The sequence below is a fragment of the Taudactylus pleione genome, unplaced genomic scaffold (assembly GCF_031769625.1).
Source record: "Taudactylus pleione unplaced genomic scaffold, aTauple2 ptg000005l, whole genome shotgun sequence".
NCBI lineage: Eukaryota > Metazoa > Chordata > Amphibia > Anura > Myobatrachidae > Taudactylus > Taudactylus pleione.
In genome coordinates this window covers 14,746,014-14,767,792 of record NW_028284408.1, presented here as the reverse complement: position 1 = coordinate 14,767,792, position 21,779 = coordinate 14,746,014, and the positions used below count along the sequence as shown (strand labels likewise).

The 21,779-nt window shown below is 38.5% G+C and overlaps 1 protein-coding gene across 8 annotated transcripts in view; it reads left to right on the top strand.

The window, feature by feature from the left end:
• ENOX1 (ecto-NOX disulfide-thiol exchanger 1) overlaps nucleotides 1-21,779 on the top strand; it is a 540,470-nt gene that overhangs the window by 285,390 nt on the left and 233,301 nt on the right. For 2 of the 8 annotated variants that reach the window (XM_088442427.1, XM_088442359.1), the window contains exon 4: nucleotides 17,781-17,857. The exons of 5 other annotated variants lie outside the window; for them this stretch is intronic. The gene's annotated coding sequence lies outside the window, so the exon portion shown is untranslated. Of the gene's footprint in view, nucleotides 1-17,780; nucleotides 17,858-21,779 lie in introns of those variants that run through there. One more of the 8 variants, XM_088442463.1, reaches the window with a different exon arrangement.

Here is a 21,779-nt window from a genome sequence, read left to right as displayed (position 1 = left end):
GGGGTTTCTGTGAGCTGCTTCTGTACAGATAAAATGGAAAGCTCACTTCTGCCTCTTAGGTTTTAAATCACTGTATTCGCTGTTCCAATTTTGCTTTGCTGTCAGAGTTACAAGAATAATGATTTCAGCTTTGAGGGCCATCATTCTGATAGGCCATCATTTTAATGCTGTTGATAGATTTCTTGACATTTATGCTAAAGCAATATTTGATAGCATTCACATTTCCTAATCTGAAAGTGAGTATATAGTAGATGTGTTCCTTTATATAGAAGGAAAGACAATAATTATACTCACAATAGAGTGCATTTGGAAAGTAATCCAATAAAATGTCACAGAGGTAGGTAAATATTCAGTCTAGAAAGATCTGTACTTAACAGTTGCTAATGTGACAGTTGCTAATTGTTCCATACTGTACATATGGATTCTATTATATGAAATAATTGAAACTTGGAGTTTTATTCTATATAAAAACTATACATAACAATCTCTATTTAAACATTACAGCAGTGGTTCCCAAACTTTTTTTGAATCGCTGCGCCCCAGAGTATCAACATTGTTTTCATGGCACCCCTAAGCCAAGATGTTGTTGTTGCAAAATTCTGGAAAAAAAGGCTTAAGTAAATAGCGCTTACCTGTCATCCTTAGGTTCAGTTATGTGGTGGGGGACAGGTTTGTGCTTCTGTTTGTCCACATATTTACATTACATTGACTATAAATAATTTTATTTGGTGCTGGACCACCAACCTGAGGCACCCCAGGGTGCAACGGCACACAGTTTGGGAGCCACTGCATTACAGCCATCCTTACACATTTTCCCAGGTATTTCCTCGTTATTGAGGATAATCCCATAGCTATTCCCAGAAGGTGACAATGACATGTCTTGTATAGGCCAATCAGACCAGATGAAGTCAGGAAGATTGCAGATAAAACTCTACAAAAAGAGGTTATTTATAGATCTAATGTATGCAGGTAACAGTGGTACAAATAATAATAAATATGCCTCCGTACGGCAACTTTCAACTGACATTTTCCAGGTGTATTGATAATCCCTATTGGTTTGTGTGGTTGTGTTGAGTTTTGTTGGCAGTTTCAGATTAAAGTAGAAACCAGGCACTATATTGTGCATGTAGAATATTTGAAGTATTGAACATTTGGTGACATAATGTGTCCAAGTTATAACGAGCAGTGAAAGATTAGTGAGAGAACATGTTAAGGGGTGTATCCACTTAGCGATTTAGCCAAGCGATTGCACGATAATGATGTCGTTATGCCATCGCTTGCAAATCGCGCATGCATCGGGAATGTTTTGGTCGGAAGCAACCAGTGATGCGCGTGCCCGCTGGTCTCTTTCGACATCCGACATCGCCCTTACATGCTGGTCAACCTGACGATCTCGTCAGGTTCAGCATGTGCGGGGATGAGGGATGTGCCTGGACTGAACGAGTGAACGTTCAGTTTAGGCACATCACTAGATATACAAACGAGAGCACGACTGCAATGTCGTTATCGTGCTCTCGTTTGTATATCTATAAGTGGATACCCGCCTTAATCCTGGCACTCTTCTGTTGCTGTGATTAAGGTCTCAACCTAGAGTAACCTTACATTTTCTCAGTCTGCTCTTTGTCACATTACAAATTAAGGTAGGGTTGCACCCGTTCTGAGGATGGCATAGAGGTGCAGAACACTCAGTTGAGCAAACCGTGTTTTATTACATTTCGTGAGGTGCAAATGCGCACATTGTCAAGAATTATGATAGAGGAACATCTAAGGAAAATCTGTGATCTTTGTGGCTGCTATTTCTCTGGGAAACTGTCAGAATAACGACAACTCATGGCCATCGCCATCAATTGAATCGCCCACACAGAGTAACAGAAAACTTTTAGAGATGGTAAGGGTTACTTCTCCACCAATGAGAAGAAACACATTCAAATACAGTGTACTAGGTAGACTCAGATTCCTCTCTATGAATTCAAATGCTTCTCCTAAAAATAAATTAACCATTGAGCAGCAATAGTACAAGTATTGGTATGTACCATTTACCACATGACACCATATCTAGGCATACCTAGAAAAGTTTAATAAACAAAACTATTATATCACAAGTATAAAGTTATAGTATAATAAGAAGAATTGCAATTAAGGGATCATCTTTTAAGTAGTATATCTTTAAACTCATTTAATTTTTTTTCTTATAAATGGTTGTTTATATGTATGTATGTGTATAAGTAATTTATAGAGACTGGGTTAAATGCAATCTATTCAGTTGGGCACTGGTACAGACTAGACTTTATTATCTCTTTCTGTAACTGCAGTTCGGTGCCAAATAAATACACTGCTAAACAATAATGATTTCACACTTGTTTTCAGCACAATTTTTCCTTCCTGACTCTCAGTAATTAGTGGAGACATCTTAGTTATCTAATTAGGCAGAATTCCCAATTTAACAAAACATTATATGAATCATGATTAAATGTTGTTTGAAAGCTTGGTGATTTGTTTGGAGAAAAGGACACTTCACTTTCCCTTTATATAAAGAAGAAGCATGTATTTGCTGTAATTTCTATAAGAAAAGCACAAATAGTGTTAGCTGTAGTGATGAAAAAAACAAGTGTGGCATGCTCAACCTTCATATACAGAAGATTTGGAAATGTATTCATATTTGCTGAGAAGTTACTGGTGTGTGACAGTACATGCAAATGCAAATAATACAGAACCAATGTACTTTCACCTTGAAAAGGAGCCTGCAAACCTTTTATTCTTTCTGAAATATTCTGCTTTCCCAAAATAACTTGCTTGGTTTATGTAAAGGTTTTTTTTCTTTATGTGGCCAATGCATGTTCTATCTTGTTACCATGCAGGTTGCTGCTGAGTCTGTATATCTGCTGTTGTGCTTGATTTTAGCTGAACCATATTATACTGCTAAATATAAAAAGATTTGACAGGAAAACCTCCATCTAATTGCCACCTATTTTTATATTTTGGACTAGCAAGCTATGATAAGGTTTGTGTCAAATTAGTAGTGGGAGAAATAGTAAGCCGGTGATGGTTGCATTCTTAAATCTATAGTTCAGGATTCATTTAAAGGCCAACAGGTTTGGATTAAAAACGTTTTGCCCTCCCAGGCCGTTTTTCATGTCCCTTCCTGCCTGTCTCTGCAGAATCCAGTGGCCACCAACCAACCCTCAGTAAGTCCCATCTTTGTTCTATCAGTAATCTGAAATGGTGATGGTCATAGAATTATGTGTAGCCCGAAACACCTGCTCACTTTGGGGCAGATGTATTATAGCGGCACTTATTGTGCCGCTATAACGCTTCCTGCTTCGCCTCTTTACCGAGGCGAAGCAGGAGGCACTAAGGGATCTATGTATTAATAATCACGGTACTGTCTCTATTATTAATGGTCCAACTCGCCAGGGATATTTTCATTATTAATAAACATATTCCGGTTATGTACTACCGGGAACTCGCAGGGACAGCGGTTGCAGTTTAAAATGTAAAATGAATCGTACTGTAGTTACTGGATGCGATAACTTGAATGACTCTAGCATTTGCTTTACTTTTCTTATATATAGTATTAGATTACAGACCTTGTTACAGAACTCTGTATTGTTCCTCATGATACATGAAACATCTTGATCTAAAGCAGTGTTTCACAAACTCACTCCTCCTGGACAGAGGCTGATTTGGAATTTAAAGTGGCCCTGGAAAAAATCCCGAAAGTGGCCCTATGGGTGTGGCCCTGCAGCAAGGGGTATGGCATGCTATGCCTGCAAGCTGCTTCCTTGTTTTCATTATGCTGGGAGCATGCCCACCGCTCCAAAAGCTGATGGATATGCCCCAGTCCCTCTCTCCAGTGAATAAACACAGCATGTGAATAAGTGTTTTCTTATCTATATGATTTCTCTGCAACAAGGAAACTGAAGAAACTGATCCTCCCTGGACAGGCAGTGTCTTCAGTCAGTATTCACTATTAAAGCAGGAGGGGCGATATAGCAGCCAAATCGTACCAATCCGTCGGATCGACTGCTTTATTGCACACTGTATGGCCCGCTTTAGAGTTGGGTATCTCTGAGTGAGGAGTATAGAAACAAATTTGAGCAAATGCATCAATCCATGCAGATCATTTTGTTCATATTGGCTCTTTGAAGGTATGAAAGTAATGCCGCATACACACTAGATGATATGAACGATAACGTTATCGTTCATCGAGTTCAATATCGTGTGTATGCAAGACATCGTTAATGATGCACACTCCCGCGGATCGTTAAGTATGTCTTTCATCGCCCATACTTGCAGGGCAATCTGACTATAACGTCAGGTTCTGCAAGTACGGGGATGAGGGAGGGTTCCTTCACTGAACGATATGGTTCAGTGTGTATGCTCAATGTCGTTAACGAAATTGAGCCCGGCAGTGCAGGGGAAACATTTAACGATATCGCTCATGGAGCATATTGTTAAGTGTGTATGAGCCTTAACAGATGGTTCCAATCTTTCAGTTCATCACCTAGATCTCTCGACACTGTGATATTTGGTTTATATTGTTAGGCTGGATTTTCATGAAGTTGAATCCCCAAATATTGAAGACTAGTTTTGAAACACTGTAGGGGAACAGAACTCAGTACTCACGGATGGTTAAGGGTAGTGTTTAGGACAGTGTTGTCTAACCTTGACACTCCAGCTGTTGTGGAACTATATATCCCAGCATGCCCTGCCACAGTTTTAGCATGCCCTAATAGCAAAACTGTAGCAGTGCATGCTGGGTTATGTAGTTCCATAACAGCTGGAGTGTCAAGGTTAGCCAACACTGGTTTAGGAGCATAGCAGTTGATCTTTGTTTTTTCTTTGATTTTATAGTAAAACCTGATATTGAACTATACAATTACCTCTAAAGACGTCTCAGAGTTGAGTTGCCTATATGAAGAAGGATATCGACAGCAAAAGTAGGCCACTTAAGATCCTTCTGGCAGAGAGTTCTAAAAATGAATAAATCATCTGAGAATGATGTGAACAATTTTGAATTTAATGGATAATTTTAGGCATTGTAGTTATGTGCAAGAGCAGTCACATTTCGACAGTGCTAACAATCTCTTATATAATCTGGTTGTTCTACCCTAACACAGAACGAGCAGATATGTCTAATTTGACCACACAAACATATGGCCAAATAAGAAAACGACCTTGTTTTCTTTTTCAGTATCACATGGCTGCCATACTATGAGTCACTTACCCATTCTCTTAAGATAGAGGCAGGAGAAGATCAGACTGACCACTTCCTTTTTATAGGGCGAGTCCTCCTGTTCCTCTTTTTCCTGTCTCTTCTAGATAGAGATAGGAAGCTGTTTGTTATTATTCTCAAGGCGGGCTTAACTTATTACACAGGCCGGCAAGGCGCCTCCGAAAGCTGCAAGGTAAGGCAGTGTGGAGTGGCTCCACAGACATCGCTAGTTGCACAATCCAGTGAAAATGTGGTAGTAGAGATCTGAGTAGGTTCTGTGCAGTGCCAGTCTCAAGCTAGTCTGGATTTAGAAATGGTGCAGTTTTTTCAGAGCCTGGTTTAGGTGAAGAATTTAATGATCTGTCTAGTGAAGACTGATGAAATTTCAGGAAGAATTAAGATCCTTACTTTTAGTTCTGGGTAATATTATAAGTCATAATTATATAATAATTTTTTTAATAAGAATGAATCAGAACAGGATCTCCTGAGGATCCCTCTAGCAAGAGGAGGGGTTTTCCAGTTCATAAAGTAAAGATAGAAATAGTGTTCAGAGCGGCAGAATCTGGACAAATGCTAAAGTAGTCTGTCTAGGATAAGAGTGCACCCTGTTAAAGATGATGGAGGAGATTAAATTGTTGTTTGGGCGCCCCTTAGTTGTGAGCACCCGACAGATATTCAATTGTTGCTCCAATTGAGAGCAAGTGCTGGGAGCGCCCAGATTTCTGCTCGCACCTTACTGAGGTGACAAGCAGAAATCCACAAAAATGTAATGGTATGGAGGTTGAGGGGGCACTCCTAAAGAATAAAGGTCTGTTATAAAAATGGATGGGTCCTTTGCTCTGTGGTGGTGTGCCAAAGGTTTGGGAGATGATCTGGCTGGAGCTGTCCCATCTCCTGTTTATAAGTCAATAGGTAATTATTCTGCTGAAATGCTTCACTTAAATGCATGGAAGATGTGACAGTTGTGTTTAGTCAGTGTGATACAGTGTCAGTATGACCAGTGCAACAATGTACAGTAGATGGTCAAAGTATTTATTGATAGATAAAGAGAGTCACTGTGCTATCTGGTGGTGGTCTTTAGGTGCAATCTGTGAGGGCTTGAACTATGTCAATGTCAATACTGTCTGGTGTTAATAAGTAATAGGTGACTCTTTTAGGGAGTACCTTCCATACATACATACCATACAATCAGTGCAGCGAGTCAGTATGTAATTGAGGATGTTTGCTAAGACCCACAGCTTCTATATTTGTAATAGCCGGCAGTGGATCCGGCGAGTCCCTAGTAAACCCGTAGAATGAACGGAGGTTAACAGATGTTCAAAGCTCCCATTCATAAAGTAGCCAATGATCGGGCACAATTAACCCGTGGTCTGGAGCATGTATCTGCAATAAAGAAATAACAAAAAGGTTTCAGTATTGAGGGGAAAAGAAACCAAAGGACTGTGCTACCTGGTATCACTTCAGGAAAGATATGAATCAATTTTATAGGGCACACATACATCGCTAAAACCCAATTAGAATTAGCTTTGTGATATAAAATACCTTCTCATATATTTGCTGCTGTTCAAAATCAGGAGGTCATCTGAGATCATAGAAGAGCATAAGGAATATAGAAAAAAAACCAGCACAAAAATATACTGTAGATGATTGGAATGAAAGCACTGTTCGATAGTTTATATCTTAAAATAATAACATTTATTCACATTTTGCATAGAAAATGTATAGTACAATTACATATCCTTAAAATATATCAAATTAATTCATAAATATATCCAGCAGATATAAGGCCCCGACCAATTGGCGGTTGTGTCAGAGCCACGCATAAAAATGTTCCTGACCTGCAGGTAGGTAGAGTACATATAAATTACCGTATCCACTGCCTCTGACGAAGCTGTAGTATACAGAGAAACTCATTAGGCGGACCTCAAGCATGGACTCCGGACCTAATTGTGTTTATGGTCACTCCATCATTCATTACCTAAACATCAGCTAAAGATAAAGACCGCCATCTGATGATGATTTAGTATGTCATTTTCCGGTCCGACTCAAGTTCTAATCTTCCAAACAGCAGCAATACAGGAGTCACACATGAGGGACTGCACAGAGCTGCAGGCACAAATCCACTACCCCGGGTGTCCTCCTGCCAGTTACATGGGACTATTCACAGTGTACACGGTAATTTACATGTCTACCTACCTGCAGGTCAGGAACATTTTTATGTGAGACGTCAAGTGACTCAGACACAACAGCCTATTGCTCGGGCATTATATTTATGAATTCATTTTATATGTTTTAATGATATGTAATTGAACTGTAGATTTTTACTGTTGAGGTGGGAACCTGGTGATCCGCCCTGAGGCAGAAGTTTTAACGCGTTTCTGTGCCTAATGGGCACCTTCGTCAGAAGGACCTTTTGTAACATCAGTATGTCATTAGATGTGTTCCTAAATATGGAAAAAGATCATGTGTTAAGATAAAAAAATGACAGACAATATAGGAGGCCTATAGTGGTATGTAAATTGTAACTGTGTACTAATATTTGATTTCTGTGGATTGCAACACATTTATTAAATAGGCCCCAATTTCTACCCATGCCTCTGTTATTGTAGTCTATGGAGAACTTCTTGTCTTCAATACTATGTAATATTCTGAGAAGATGTAGCATGAAAACATTAGTTAGACAGTTGCACTATTTATCGTAAAGACTACTGTTAGAGAAAACAATCATATTCTACTGAAATCCTCAAAGACCTGGCAAATCAATGTAAAACTTTATTATGTCAAAAAAAATTATTGAAATGACAAACTACTGCTTTTTCTCATTTGTGTCTGCAAATTTAGCTGAAATAGAAACAGGGACACTCTTCTAGGCAGTGCTCATTTGTGAAACCTACATTCCGGTTTAAAATGTATGAATGTGGTCTTCACAAAGGGCAGGCAAAATTGATTTATTCATGATGGAAGTCAACGTAAATTGTTAGCAATTTCACCTGTACTTTTGATACATGCAAGAAAAAAACAAATAAGCAATTCTGCAAATTGCTTGAAGCCAATTCAGTGAATTGACAGGACACGTAGCAATTACAGCAAATTGCAAACAAGGAAAATATATGAAAAAGGGACGAGCTGGTTCTTTCGGCTGGAGGATGTCTCTCCGAATTTCCTATTAGACGTTCAGAACAGCAGCCATGTTCTAGTTTCTGTACATTTGCAATGTTTCTGTTCCTGTGTGACGTTATCCATTAAACACCCCCCTTAGCTAAGGGTTTGTGAGTTTAGTAAACAATTAAATTATAGGACTAGTTTGGCAGATAAAATGTTACTATACAAGTCACAGCTCCTGCTACCTGATTGTACGTTTTCAGTATCTGCATGTTCTCTTTTCATTATGTGTTATTTATTTAATAGGTTATTTTTCTAATATGCTCCCTCTTCCTAGCCAGAAAGGCCGAAGCTGTTTTGTGCAGCCGGTTTTATCAAAGCTCTGCTGCTTCTGTAGTATAAAAGAGGAAAATGTATATTTTGAACCACCTTTAAATAGAAGCGGTCAGCGGATGTGAGTTGTCAGGAATGTTGAGGAGGGGGAGGGGGGGCGAGGTGTGCGAGCAATCACAATCTCTAGTCTCTTGATTTTTTAATAGTATGTACTGTTTAAATGTACAGAACTTGTTTTGTATACTTTTCCCTCACTCATTACTTATTATGTGCCTGGTGCGGAGTTGGACATAAATCAAGCATGTGTTCATGCATTGCTTGCATGGAAAAAAAAATGCCTGTATCACCCATATACAAAGTTGCACGCATCTAGCGTTGGGCATGCCCTCTGTCCGTATGCTTGGTTTGCTACTAATCATATTAATCAGTGCACTCTTTCTGCATACTACATAAGGTACAAAGATGCATCTGAAAACATGTATGCTTCCATCCAATCAATCATAGCCCACTGCGGGGTTACCACCCTATAACAGCCTAAAAATGCCTCTCCAGTTGTTAGTGTAGATGTGTCTGAAACGGGTACAACTCTGCATTGCACATTCTTGTATTTCGGTGCACATGCAGTGCAAACACACGTAAGATACGCTTTGCCAGCATTCAACTATGCATCTGTCTCTTTCTCCATGCTGCCTGTTAATATCCACACAAAGAATAACCCTGTATTTTCGTACGATGTTGGTAGAAACTGCAATGCCATATTTACTATTCTTGCAGCTATTATCATGAGATGTTTCAGGTTTTACCTTTTGAATAAGACATTTTTGGAAGCAGATTCTCACTTAGCGGAAAGGTAAGGGTCCCATCGGTGTATCCCCCAGCAGTGTAATTCTATAGAGTGTTGTGCCGTGAGCGGAGTCCTCACTACATAGATTTATTCAGTAGCCGTAGATCCTAACATTGGGCTGGTCTAATGCTGCCCATCCACTAGCAGACCTCAAAACTGCTGCACGATTACAACATTGTAATCGTGCAGTTGTTTATCAATCTGTATACAATTGGTATCTAATGCGCTCCCCCTAGTACTGTACTGTTACTGTCTGTTTGTACCTTTATGTAAGATCTATATATCTGATGATCCTATGGTAGCGGATAGGAGCAGTGGGTGTAATACCTTGTAATGTGCTGTGCCTACACTGAGTGAGCAGTCGTTCAGTGTAGGCACAATCAATCATCTGCAAACAAGATGAACCTGACGTCAGGTTGTCCGGCATGTTTGCCCGATGATAGATGTCTAAACGACCTGCGGGAGCGCGCATCGCTGGTTGTTTTAGACATTTTTTGCAAACTATTGAACTATAGCGATATTGTCATAGTTTAATTGCTCAATTTAATCTTCTAGTGGATGGGCACCTTAAGGGATTCAAGTTTAAGAGATATTAATGTTCCCTAAAGTTATGGGAGACTGGTAGTGGTAACCCCTAAAATGCCAGATTGGAATTCCCCTAATTCTCTCAGACTGGGATTAGGCTTTGAGAAAGGTGTCTTCATATATTTATGAATGACTTTTATAGCCTGCTATGTTTTTGGCAACATTTTATATATAATGTTTTGTAAATGCCTTAAAAATAAATGTGTAGCTAATAAGTTTGCTCGTTATGCTTTGAGTGCAGCCATCTGTTTTCTGGACAGTGCTTGAAAATCTAAACTCCCCTCCCCCATATATGAATGTTCTTTGTCAAAAAATTTTGTTCATCTATGAAATGAAGCTTATGACTAGCATACTCCGAGGAACCTCACAGACGTTCCCTAAGGTATGGGATCCCTGGGCGCTTTGCCACTGTGCTCATTACCTGCTTCTTTAAGCCCCAGCTATCATGGGTCAGAGATACTGAGGTCCTATTCTGTTCCCCTGCTGCGCACCATTTGAGAGGTATCCCCTCCCCATAGGAATCCCAGTTTTATATGGTCTATCTGTTTTTGCATAGCCGTGAGGGTAATGTCACTCCTTTTTCTTAAGACCTTTGCATTCTCTTATAACTAATTTTGCACTATTCCTTGATTTTACCTGTCTGTATTTTTGCTCCTCTGCGTAGGAGTGTAGTACTTTATTTGGCTAATTGTTGCTATGCCCTGTACCTAGCATGATGCCCTTAATAAAATGTATTGGAAAATAAAAAAATAAAGAAATGTGTAAAAATTATGTATTTTTTCCCAAGCAAACAGGCTGTTAATCTGTTTTAAAGTTGAGAATAACTCAAATATTCCACGTGCAGAACGTTCCTGACAAACTCAACTAAACATCTGCTGACTACTGTCGGGGCCGTGTTACTTCTATCTAATTTGCCGAAGAGAAAAGTCACAGTATAACAGATTGGAACCTGGTGTCAGAGATAGCCATGTAATGCAATGATGGAAATACCAGCTATTTAACTTCCTAAACAGAATCTTTGCTCACTGAACCCTTAAACAGTTTGTTTGCCCAGAGAGTTTCTCACGTAGCAGATAACTAAAACTGTATTTAATAACTACCATGAGCAAATATAATGTGGTATGCATGGCTGACTAATTTAATTTATCTTTGATTAAGCCTATTATGTTTCAGATCATTTTCCTGAATAGACTTTTTGCCAGCTATAAGCTTATTTGATTTAAAGTATAAGTTAATAATGTGTGAAAGAATACATAGTATGTGTTAAAATGTAATTTGTTTGCCGAATGACTTCCTGAATTATTATATCCATAACCCGTCTATTACGTCATGCTCTTTATTCTACATTTTAACAGTTTAAAATAAACATAGATATTTCTTTATGCTCTAGGTTTGCTACGGTACTTATGCATAGTGCCTACAAAAATGAAATGCAAACATACGCTAAATGGAAAATGACATGTAGCACTCCACTTACAGACCTCTTTATGTTTTAATTAATAGCATCTTACAATACAAAAGTTGAATTTGCAGGTTTTCTGCAGACATTTGTTCCCTCCATATGATTACGGTTCATTATCCCAATAATGATCATGTACTCCTAACACAAAGTGAAATATAGCATTTGTTGAACAGTTGCATAAACATTAGTACAAGTGTGTATGTGAGAGGGGGTTAAGCTGAGCTGTAGATTTATTTAGCAAAGCATTAATCAAAATACATTTATTCTGCTTGTGCTGCCAAAGTCTGGGGAGAACACTAATTTTGATGTTACTGTTAAATGGTTATTACATCTGTAAGCACAGAATAAAAGCTGCTTCTCAGGAATATAAATGTGCTGTAGATGTGAGGAGGTCATTTAGAATTGGATGAAAGTGCATTTGGGCATTGTGTAAAATGTATCGCATTGTTCCTAGTTTGCGCTAGTGTTTTTAGGTTCATGTGTCGAATCTAAAAACACAGATCAGTAAAGGCAGATCAGATACAGTAAAGTAATGGATATGCATAGAATTTGTGTGTGCAAGTTTACCAATCTACAGGCAATTGTAAATCACCCCCTAAGTGTCAGTTATCCACAAAGCATACTTTTAGTGCAGTTTTTTACATCTTATATCCTTGCGTCTTACATACTCCATTATTCTTTCCATTTGACCCCCCTAAAGACCTCCCCCTACACCCCTGACTTGCTTTATAAACACTGGTTACAGACTGCATGTCATACACAATGACGTTTCCAGTGGATAACCGGCCCAGGTGGTGATTATAATTTTCTTAAACTGCCTAAGGTATGTACACAATGGCATTTTCAAATGGTGTTTTATCGCTTGTTAACAAAGGCAAACTGCATCGTTTTTTTATGTTTAATTTGCATTTAGTTTAATATGCATATAAGCATGTATTCATTTTAAACAAACATAGCGGGTAGTTGTCAACTAGATAAATGCATGGGGAATTGCATATGTAAATGCTTCCTGATCACATCTCAGTGTGTTTACAGTATGTTTCCATTAAGGTGAAAGTATTCAGAAATAAAACAAATACATGTACAGTACTACATCAGTTGTTACTTTTTTTAATTTTCCATTCTATTTACATGTGTGACACTTGGGCCAGAAACTCATCTTCAATGCAAATGTGCTTTAACGAACACTTAAATGGAATTTCTCCCCATTGCTCATATAGAAGATTAAAACGGGACTTTTATGCTGAAGGCGACACTGATTGGAGCAGGTGTTACAGGGCCCATACATCTGCAACTGATTGCCACAATTCCACGATCGGGAAATCTAGCATGTTGGATTTCTCTGATTTGCCAATCCCGACCAAAAAATTATCAGGATCAGCGAGTTGGAGATTTTTAACATGGAAAATGTTTCAGATCCTGCGGATCTGCTGTTTTAGTTGGCGACTGGAGTCGGGAGATCCTGTGAATTGCGGTTCTGACGTATGGGCCCCTTTGCTTATAGCATATTCTCTCTGTAGTCCAAAAATCTTTCAGTCTTAAGGGGCCCATAAATCTATGTCTAATTGACGTAATTCCCCGATTCGTCGGGGAATCGGGGAAAACCAGTGTATTTGATTTCCCTGATTTGCCAATCCCGACCAGAAATAATATCAGGATCGGGGATTTTTAACATGTAAAATTTCCCTGATCAGGTGACTGATAGTCTCATATCGATAGCCATGGATCGGTGTGTTGGTCACCTATCGGATTGCAGCTCTTTACTCAGCAGTTCCACCTCACCTGCGCTGTTTATAAGGCTTTAACTCTTCTAGCTGTGACTAATGTAAAAGAAAATGGCTCCTAGGAGGGTTATATGAGGGGAAAAACTTTTTGTTGTTGTTCTTGATTTTATCATGAATATGGCACGGTTATTAAAGACATAAATATTTTTGCAATTAGGCTTCTTTGTATGAGTCACTATATGCTGCAACAATATGCCTAACAAGCACCAACCGTAGACCTGGTGAGTCATGGGAATGATGAATACAAAGCAACAAAAAAGGATATTTCACTTTATCATAGTTGCTTATATAAACTAATAGCCTGCAATAAAATTTTTATGTACATTAAAATAATGTTACAGACAATATCTTAATTCTTTTGCCCATTCAGAGCTTCAATATTTTTGCAGTTTAAAATGATTTACAATATTTGTAAGAAAACAATCCCTTTCCTTTCGCCTTACCTTAATTTAAGTTCCTTAATGTTGGGCATTAAAAACAGCAATTGTTCTCTTGATCATTTGTTTCCAAACTCCCTTGTTCTTAGAATCCTTGTATTTTAATAATAGCTTAAAACTGATTCCATGCAGTAAAAATTAGCAGACCGTGCACAAACATTGCTGTATATAGCTATCTGTATTTCTATCTACAGTGGGAGCTGATTTCACATTCTCCTCTTTCAGTTTGATGTGTTGCTGAGGGCATCAAACCCCAGAACAGTTAACGTTTCTATTAATTATACATTTACAAATGGAACACAACAGTTGTAGCTCATTCTAACCATTTGCATTTTTATTAGCCATAGTAGTTTTGCTGGGGTTTAGTCATTTAGTTTACAGCATGAGTTATTAGCAGACAATAAAAGAGTATTTTCCTATTAATGTAGTGATGTGTGAATACACTACATATAGGAAATAAAAAAAACTATTTTCTGGATAGGACCAGGGAATAAAGTTCTGCCATAAAACACTACTTCATACTTTGCAAACCTTAGTGCATGATGCGTATTATCATTATCAATGTGAGCTTAGATTGCTGTCTAAAAATCTTTAAGAGTAAACTTTGTTGGTTACAGCTTTAATTAGTAATCATTTTGCACAAAGCTCTACAGAATTGTTGCTTAAAGCCATGTACTGAAACCTTCAAAGAAAATACTGCCACTACTGTATGTAACTTCTATGTAACATCTGCTGTATTATGTTGTGTACTGTTGCAGCTTATTTTATTCTTTGTTACTGCTTCACCAACTTCACAGTAGTTTGTTAGTTGTCTAAAAAATGTTCTTGATATTTCTGGTCCATTTACTAAATAGGGGGGATCCAATTAGCCTCGATAAATTATCGGGGGAAAAAAAGGAAGGTACAGTAGCCTTAGGCTTTATCGCCCAAGGCTATTCAATTAGACTCCCTTTTTCTACCGATACCTGTTAACGCTCGTTAAATGAACGGGTTAAAGTGCCAGTTTATCAGGCGTTAACACCGAGAATCTGTGAATAGTTCACGGCTTCGGGCGTTAAGTGACTGTTATCCTCCGATAACAGCACACTTATTGGGGATTTCTTTTCGGGTCTCATGAGACCCGAAAAGAAATCCCGTTAGGTGGGGCTAATTGAATAGACCACAGCGATCAATTAGTCTGCGGTAAACTACTGCAGCTAAATGAAACTCCCACTTAAGATGGGGACACATTAGACGATAAATTGGATGATTTTGATCCGAATTGGAGCGACGACTTATTCATAAAGTCTGTGTGTGCACTATGGTGCACTCCCGTGCGTCGTTCCTCGCTTCTTCTCATCTGCTTTACTGCACGGCATATGAGAAGATATCTTTAACAATTTTGTACAAATCGTGAAGTGTGTATGCCCAACCAGACAACCAGGTGATATGTTAACGTTATATCTAACAACCAAATGATGCAAGATACAGTATATCATTCCTCATTTGGAGGATTTCACAGTGTGTACACTATCATTTGTTCTAGGGAAATTCGGACGAGCATCGTGTCATTTGCACATCGTCTAATGTGTACCCAGCATTAGTCTTGTGAGCACTGTCTGACACAGGGGGCTCAGGCACACTAGTAAACTTCATTTATAAATGTTAAAATTACTTTTTTGAATGTAACCTATAACTTATTTATTTTAAATACACAATAATTACTTACAGTATGATTAATAATTTGGGGAAATGAAAAGGAGAGGACACTGATATACATGATTGCCAGTGCTTCACATGGTAACTTTAGTATGCAGATCACAGGGCATGCCAGTACACTGCAGCATAAGACATATAATTTCCTACCTGGTGCCAATCCAAGACAACAGTCTTCTACCAGATCTGTCATCACAGTCAGTTGCAAGAACAGGATGATGGAATGTACTTGGGCTTTGTGTATATCACTGTTCTGTCTTTGACAGTGCAATAATGCATTCATTCTACCTGTAATTGTAACTTTATGCCAATGTCTGTATGAACAATCATTATAAAGTACTGTTTTGTTTTTGTTTTGTTGACAAATCTATTCACATTCTTGATTTTCTTTGACCATGGACCTCTTGGGCTTCATAAAGTAGTTCTATTATTTTATTTACACAATTTCACTGACTCATGGTTTACAATGTACAGTGCAACAAGATAGTTATAAGAGCAGTACTTGGAGAAGCATGTGCCCACTGAGGAACTAAGAGAACATGAGGTACAAAGCACACTGCTCCCCCTTTTGCTGCTCCACTACTATATACAGTGTGACCTCATTGCATTGTGCAGAGGAGGTCAAGTGATGTGGAAGTCAGCTGTCTTATTGTCTGCTTTATAACAAAGCAGGGAATATGTCCAATGTGGAGCAGCCAGCTGGTGGCCACAGTTAAAGGTTCGCTGGGCCACTGGTGCACACCACTGCTGTAATCCTTACTGAGAAAACGTCTGTTTCTCACCTGATCTCTCTGCTTTTATTGTTCTAAAATGCTCTTGATTACTCATCCATGTATTTTTTTGGCCTGCATTAAATGTTTTATCTGAGATTTAAAGTTTTAGCAATATTGGCCGCTTTATTGTTTTGTACTATAAAATATCGCTTTACAGTATTTTCAGTAATTCAGCTGTTTTAGTTTTACTTTTACTTTAACATGTATTTTTTTTTTTATTGAAATCCACAAAATTTTCCCGTAAGCATTAAATATGTTTTACAAATATTGTGTAAATACAGTTTAGATGTGGTATAAAATTTAACAAAAGAGCAGATAAGATAAACACTATATAGGAATATCTGCAGATGATGGTCGTTCATACACACTGAATGGCAATCATGTGTGTCTGGCCGCGGGTCTCGGCGGCTGAGGGACGTATCCTGGCCCCCTCCCCACGGCTGCCGCTGTGTGTATACAGGAGGTCTGCAGACTGCCTGTACACACTTGCCGATGGACAGATATGTCTGCAGACATATCTGTCCATCGGCTGTGCAGCACAGTCAATGTGATATGTCAGTGAACTACTATGTTCGCCAATATATCGCGGGTACACACTGGCCGACGGGCAGCAGATATATTGGCTGATCATTTGATCGGCTAATATATCTGTCAGTGTATACCCATCTTTACAAAAGTACAAACTTACAGTGTAGCATGTTATGGAAGAAAGACAACTGGACCATGTATTTCTGTCAACCATTTACAACATTTGGTGCTAATCGACATACAGGCATGTGATTCCATCTTGTTACATCCAAATAATTAGATGGTGTCTTAGGTACAGGTTGGGTCTCCTATATCCAAAATGTTTAGGACCAGAAGTATTTTGGATATCTAATTGTTCCGTATTTTGAAATATTTGCATACCATAATGAGATATCTTGAGAATGGAACACAGGTCTAAACACAGAAAGCATTTGTTTCTTACATACCTTATACACACAGCCTATAGGTAATTTTATACAATATTTTTAATAATTTTGTGCATTAAACAAAGTTTGTGAATTGGTTGTCTGGCACTCCCCCAGGGGCTCTAAACGGTGGGTGGACTTGGAATCTGATTTGGGCAAAATAACCTCTATTTCCATGGCTGCTTCATCAACATAGACCAGCCACCACCCTTTCGTTGCCTACGGTCGCTCTTACTTTATCAGTCTGGGACTCGCTCTCCCCAAAATATTCTCTTTTTACCTATCCTTCTTCTTAAACAAAGTTTATGTACATACATAAAATTCAGTTATGTTTCATATACACCTTATACACACATCCTGAAGATGTTATACAATATATTTAATAATTTTGTGCGTTAAACAAAGTTTTTGTACATTAAACCATAAGAAAGCAAAGGTGTCACTATTTCACTCGTTCTACAAAAGTCCGTATTTTAGAATATTTGAATATGAGAGACTCAACCTGTAATAGAAATTTAGAAAAATACAAAATAACCACTTTTATATGTTTTTCATTTTGTTTTGTTTTCCAATATTAAAGTAGTTATTTCAATCTAGATAAAACGGATAGAAAGAAAATGGCAGGAAGGGAGGAGAAGAGGAGAGGATAACAAAAAAAGGAGAATACCTTAAGAGTGAGTCTTGAAACCCAGGTCTAACGCTGTCACCATCTGTCAAGTGTCTGTGATTGGGGGATCTTGTATTAGCATTCTAGTTTCATACCATATTGTGTATTTGTAACTTTTTTATTTGCTAATTTTTCACAATGGTTTATTTGAAACTCACTGGATTCACCATTTTCCTTTAGATGCTTTTCAAAAGAAAATTTTGAAAAATCTGACTTTTCCATGTTTAATTATCTGTCAAACATTTAAAAAAAAATAATTATGCAATAATATCTGATGCACATAATTTGTTTTGTACAGATGAATACCTCAAAATACAGGTCTTTATCTTATTTCTGTGAAAGTCCATGCCACATCACAAGTATTATCATACATGCTTATATTTTACATGTTAAATTTTAAAAACACAAAACAAAAACCACAAGAATCTAAGTTACACCTACATAATCCTCTTCATACTGTAAAAAAATGGACCTGTTTTTAGTGATAGATTTACTTTAATGGAATGATTTCCAGTTCTCCAGCCTTGTAATAACACACTTGGTTGACTAAAAGTTTACAGAGCGAATCATCTTCATCATAGCAACACTGCCTCAGGGCCACCTTTTTATTTTTAAATATATCTTTTGCAGCAGGTTTTGCAATGGATTATTTCTTGGACCTGAAACATTTTATTTCTGGTCCTCTGCTTTACCACTTAGTTACAGCTGTGCAGTTATTTATCTGTATCAAATATCCCTGGAGAAATAACAGTTGGTAGCCAAATAATCAGAGCTCCTTACAGGAAGACTGTCTTCTGTGCAATGTCAGACATTTTATTAAGTTTCTAAATCCCATTTTGTTACCATATTTAGCGGTCAATTCAATCCACTCGCCCTCGGAAGTCCATGCGAGAAAGTTCTTGAGAGAAACCTGTGGAATATTTTACATGTCTTTTTTTGTTTTTGTTTTTTAATTGAGAAAAAGTAGTGCATTGGACACTTTGTTTATGTTTTAAGAGCTTGCACTTTATTATTTATTTCTTCCTACAAACTTCCTTCTGGTAAATCTGAGGATAGTTAATAACCTAACCTGAATACGATGGGGACTAGGAGGAATGAAAGAAAAAAGGTGCTTTGTTGGGAATGAATGTCATTTTATCCCTCAAATGCGAGTGCATAAAAAATGTATCAAGATTGTATAAACTATTGTGGGCATACACACTTCTTATTTTCAAGAAGCTGTTATGAGGAAAGCATAATAGAATATAAAGAAAATGTTTGATATTTAAGAAAAGTTCCAAAAAGATCAAAAAGAATATGAATGCATTACAGTTCTATTATACAAATCCACATAATGCCAACAGTACATTACCATATAGAGAATATTTTTTCTTCATGTTGAAAAATACATGAGTAACATTTCAATGGTGTATGTTACTCATTTGTTATTGGAAGTTCCACAGTACTTGTTGGAATAGAATGTGATGGTTATTAAGTACTCTTTTTTTTGTAAAGATTTTTCATGAAGGTAAGAAAAAAAAATAACAGTATATAGAGCCAGCATACTCCGGGGTATGGCTGCAATTAAACTGTATAATGACGTGGCTCAGCAGTGGGCAGACAGATAAACAAAATTCCAGGTTTACAGCATACTTCATTGCTAAAATCTGATTCTGGCACTGGGGGTGAGGATTTTGGGCAATCAGAAAACCCTTAAGTTTATTCTGACACAAGATGGTGTAAACTACCGAGGCCAAACTCTGAAAAACTACGCTTTTGGCGTTCGGTACATAGGGGTCAGATCGTAGTCCCAATTAATGATAATGGGGACTGCAATCTAAGGTGCTTTAGCACTTTGCCGGAGATTTCTGTGAAATATCCTGCATTGTGCCATTAGTACATAGGTAAAATACATAAAATTATGTAGAACTGCAGTTTCTGCATAATTTTAATAAACCGATTCATACATAGCTCCCTAAATCTATTAGGTTTATTGCTTATACAGCTAGAAGAAAGATTATTGGTGGGAGGAGTTATTTGCAACAGCATGTGGGTTAAAGACACCGTAACAAAAACAAAATGGCTTAAAATATATTTAGATGTGCTGTACTTTTACACTGATAAATGCAATCTGCTCTGAAACTCCAATGTATTATTGAGAAAAAATAAGATAAGCTTGGATTTATATTTTGCAGTACAATAAATCCACTTTTGAATAAAAAAGGATTTACTCAAGAAGTCAGTATTGAAAAGAAGAAAGCTAAAACTTCATTTATTTATGTGAATTATATATACAGATAAATATGACATTATTTGATAGTGGTGAGAAATAAAACCTTTTCATTTAATGTTTGTTGTTAATGGACATGTAAATTCCTAGCAAAGAAAATGGTCTTCTTAATTGACATGACACCAAATATGTCACTTCTCTCCAATCCTATTGTATTATTTCTAATAGTTTTTAGAGTCTAACAGTTATATCCTGTTCATTTCAATTTGGATTATGCAATTTTCTGCCTGCTGTTAATGCTGTATTTTGGATGCTTGCTGTGAACCACATTTGAAGATTTTATAGTAGTTTTCAAATTAACTACACTGCTCAAAAACATACAGGGAACACTAAAACAACACAATGTAACTCCAAGTCATTCACACTTCTGTGAAATCAAACTGTCCACTTAGGAAACAACATTGATTGACAATCAATTTCACATGCTGTTGTGCAAATGGAATAGACAACAGGTGGAAATTATAGGCAATTAGCAAGACACCCCCCAATAAAGGAGTGGTTCTGCAGGTGGTGACCACAGACCACTTCTCAGTTCCTATGCTTTTTGGCTGACTTTTGAATGCTGACGGTGCTTTCACTCTAGTGGTAGCATGAGACGGAGTCTACAACCCACACAAGTGGCTTAGGTAGTGCAACTCATCCAGGATGGCACATCAATGGGAGCTGTGGCAAGAAGGTTTGCTGTGTCTGTCAGCGTATTGTCCAGAGCATGGAGGCGCTACCAAGAGACAGGCCAGTACATCAGGAGACATGGAGGAGGCCGTAGGAGGGCAACAACCCAGCAGAAGGACCGCTACCTCCGCCTTTGTGCAAGGAGGAACAGGAGGAGCACTGCCAGAGCCCTGCAAAATGACCTCCAGCAGGCCACAAATGTGCATGTGTCTGCTCAAACAGTCAGAAACAGACTCCATGAGGGTGGTATGAGGGCCCGACGTCCACAGGTGGGGGTTGTGCTTACAGCCCAACACCGTGCAGGACATTTGGCATTTGCCAGAGATCACCAAGATTGGCAAATTCGCCACTGGCGCCCTGTGCTCTTCACAGATGAAAGCAGGAGCACTGAGCACATGTGACAGACGTGACAGAGTCTGGAGACGTCAAGGAGAAAGTTCTGCTGCCTGCAACATCCACCAGCATGACCGGTTTGGCAGTGGGTCAGTAATGGTGTTGGGTGGCATTTCTTTGGGGGGCCGCACAGCCCTCCATGTGCTCGCTAGAGGTAGCCTGACTGCCATTAGGTACTGAGATGAGATCCTCAGACCCCTTGTGAGCCCATATGCTGGTGCGGTTGGCCCTGGGTTCCTCCTAATGCAAGACAATGCTAGACCTCATGTGGCTCGAGTGTGTGAGCAGTTCCTGCAAAACGAAGGCATTGATGCTATGGACTCGCCCGCCCGTTTCCCAGACCTGAATCTAATTGAGCACATCTGGGACGTCATGTCTCGCTCCATCCACCAACGCCACGTTGCACCACAGACTGTCCAGGAGTTGGCAGATGCTTTAGTCCAGGTCTGGGAGGAGATCCCTCAGGAGTCGATCCGCCAACTCATCAGGAGCATGCCCAGGCGTTGTAGGGAGGTAATACAGGCACGTGGTGGCCACACACACCACTGAGCCTCAGTTTGACTTGTTTTAAGGACATTACATCAAAGTTGGAGCA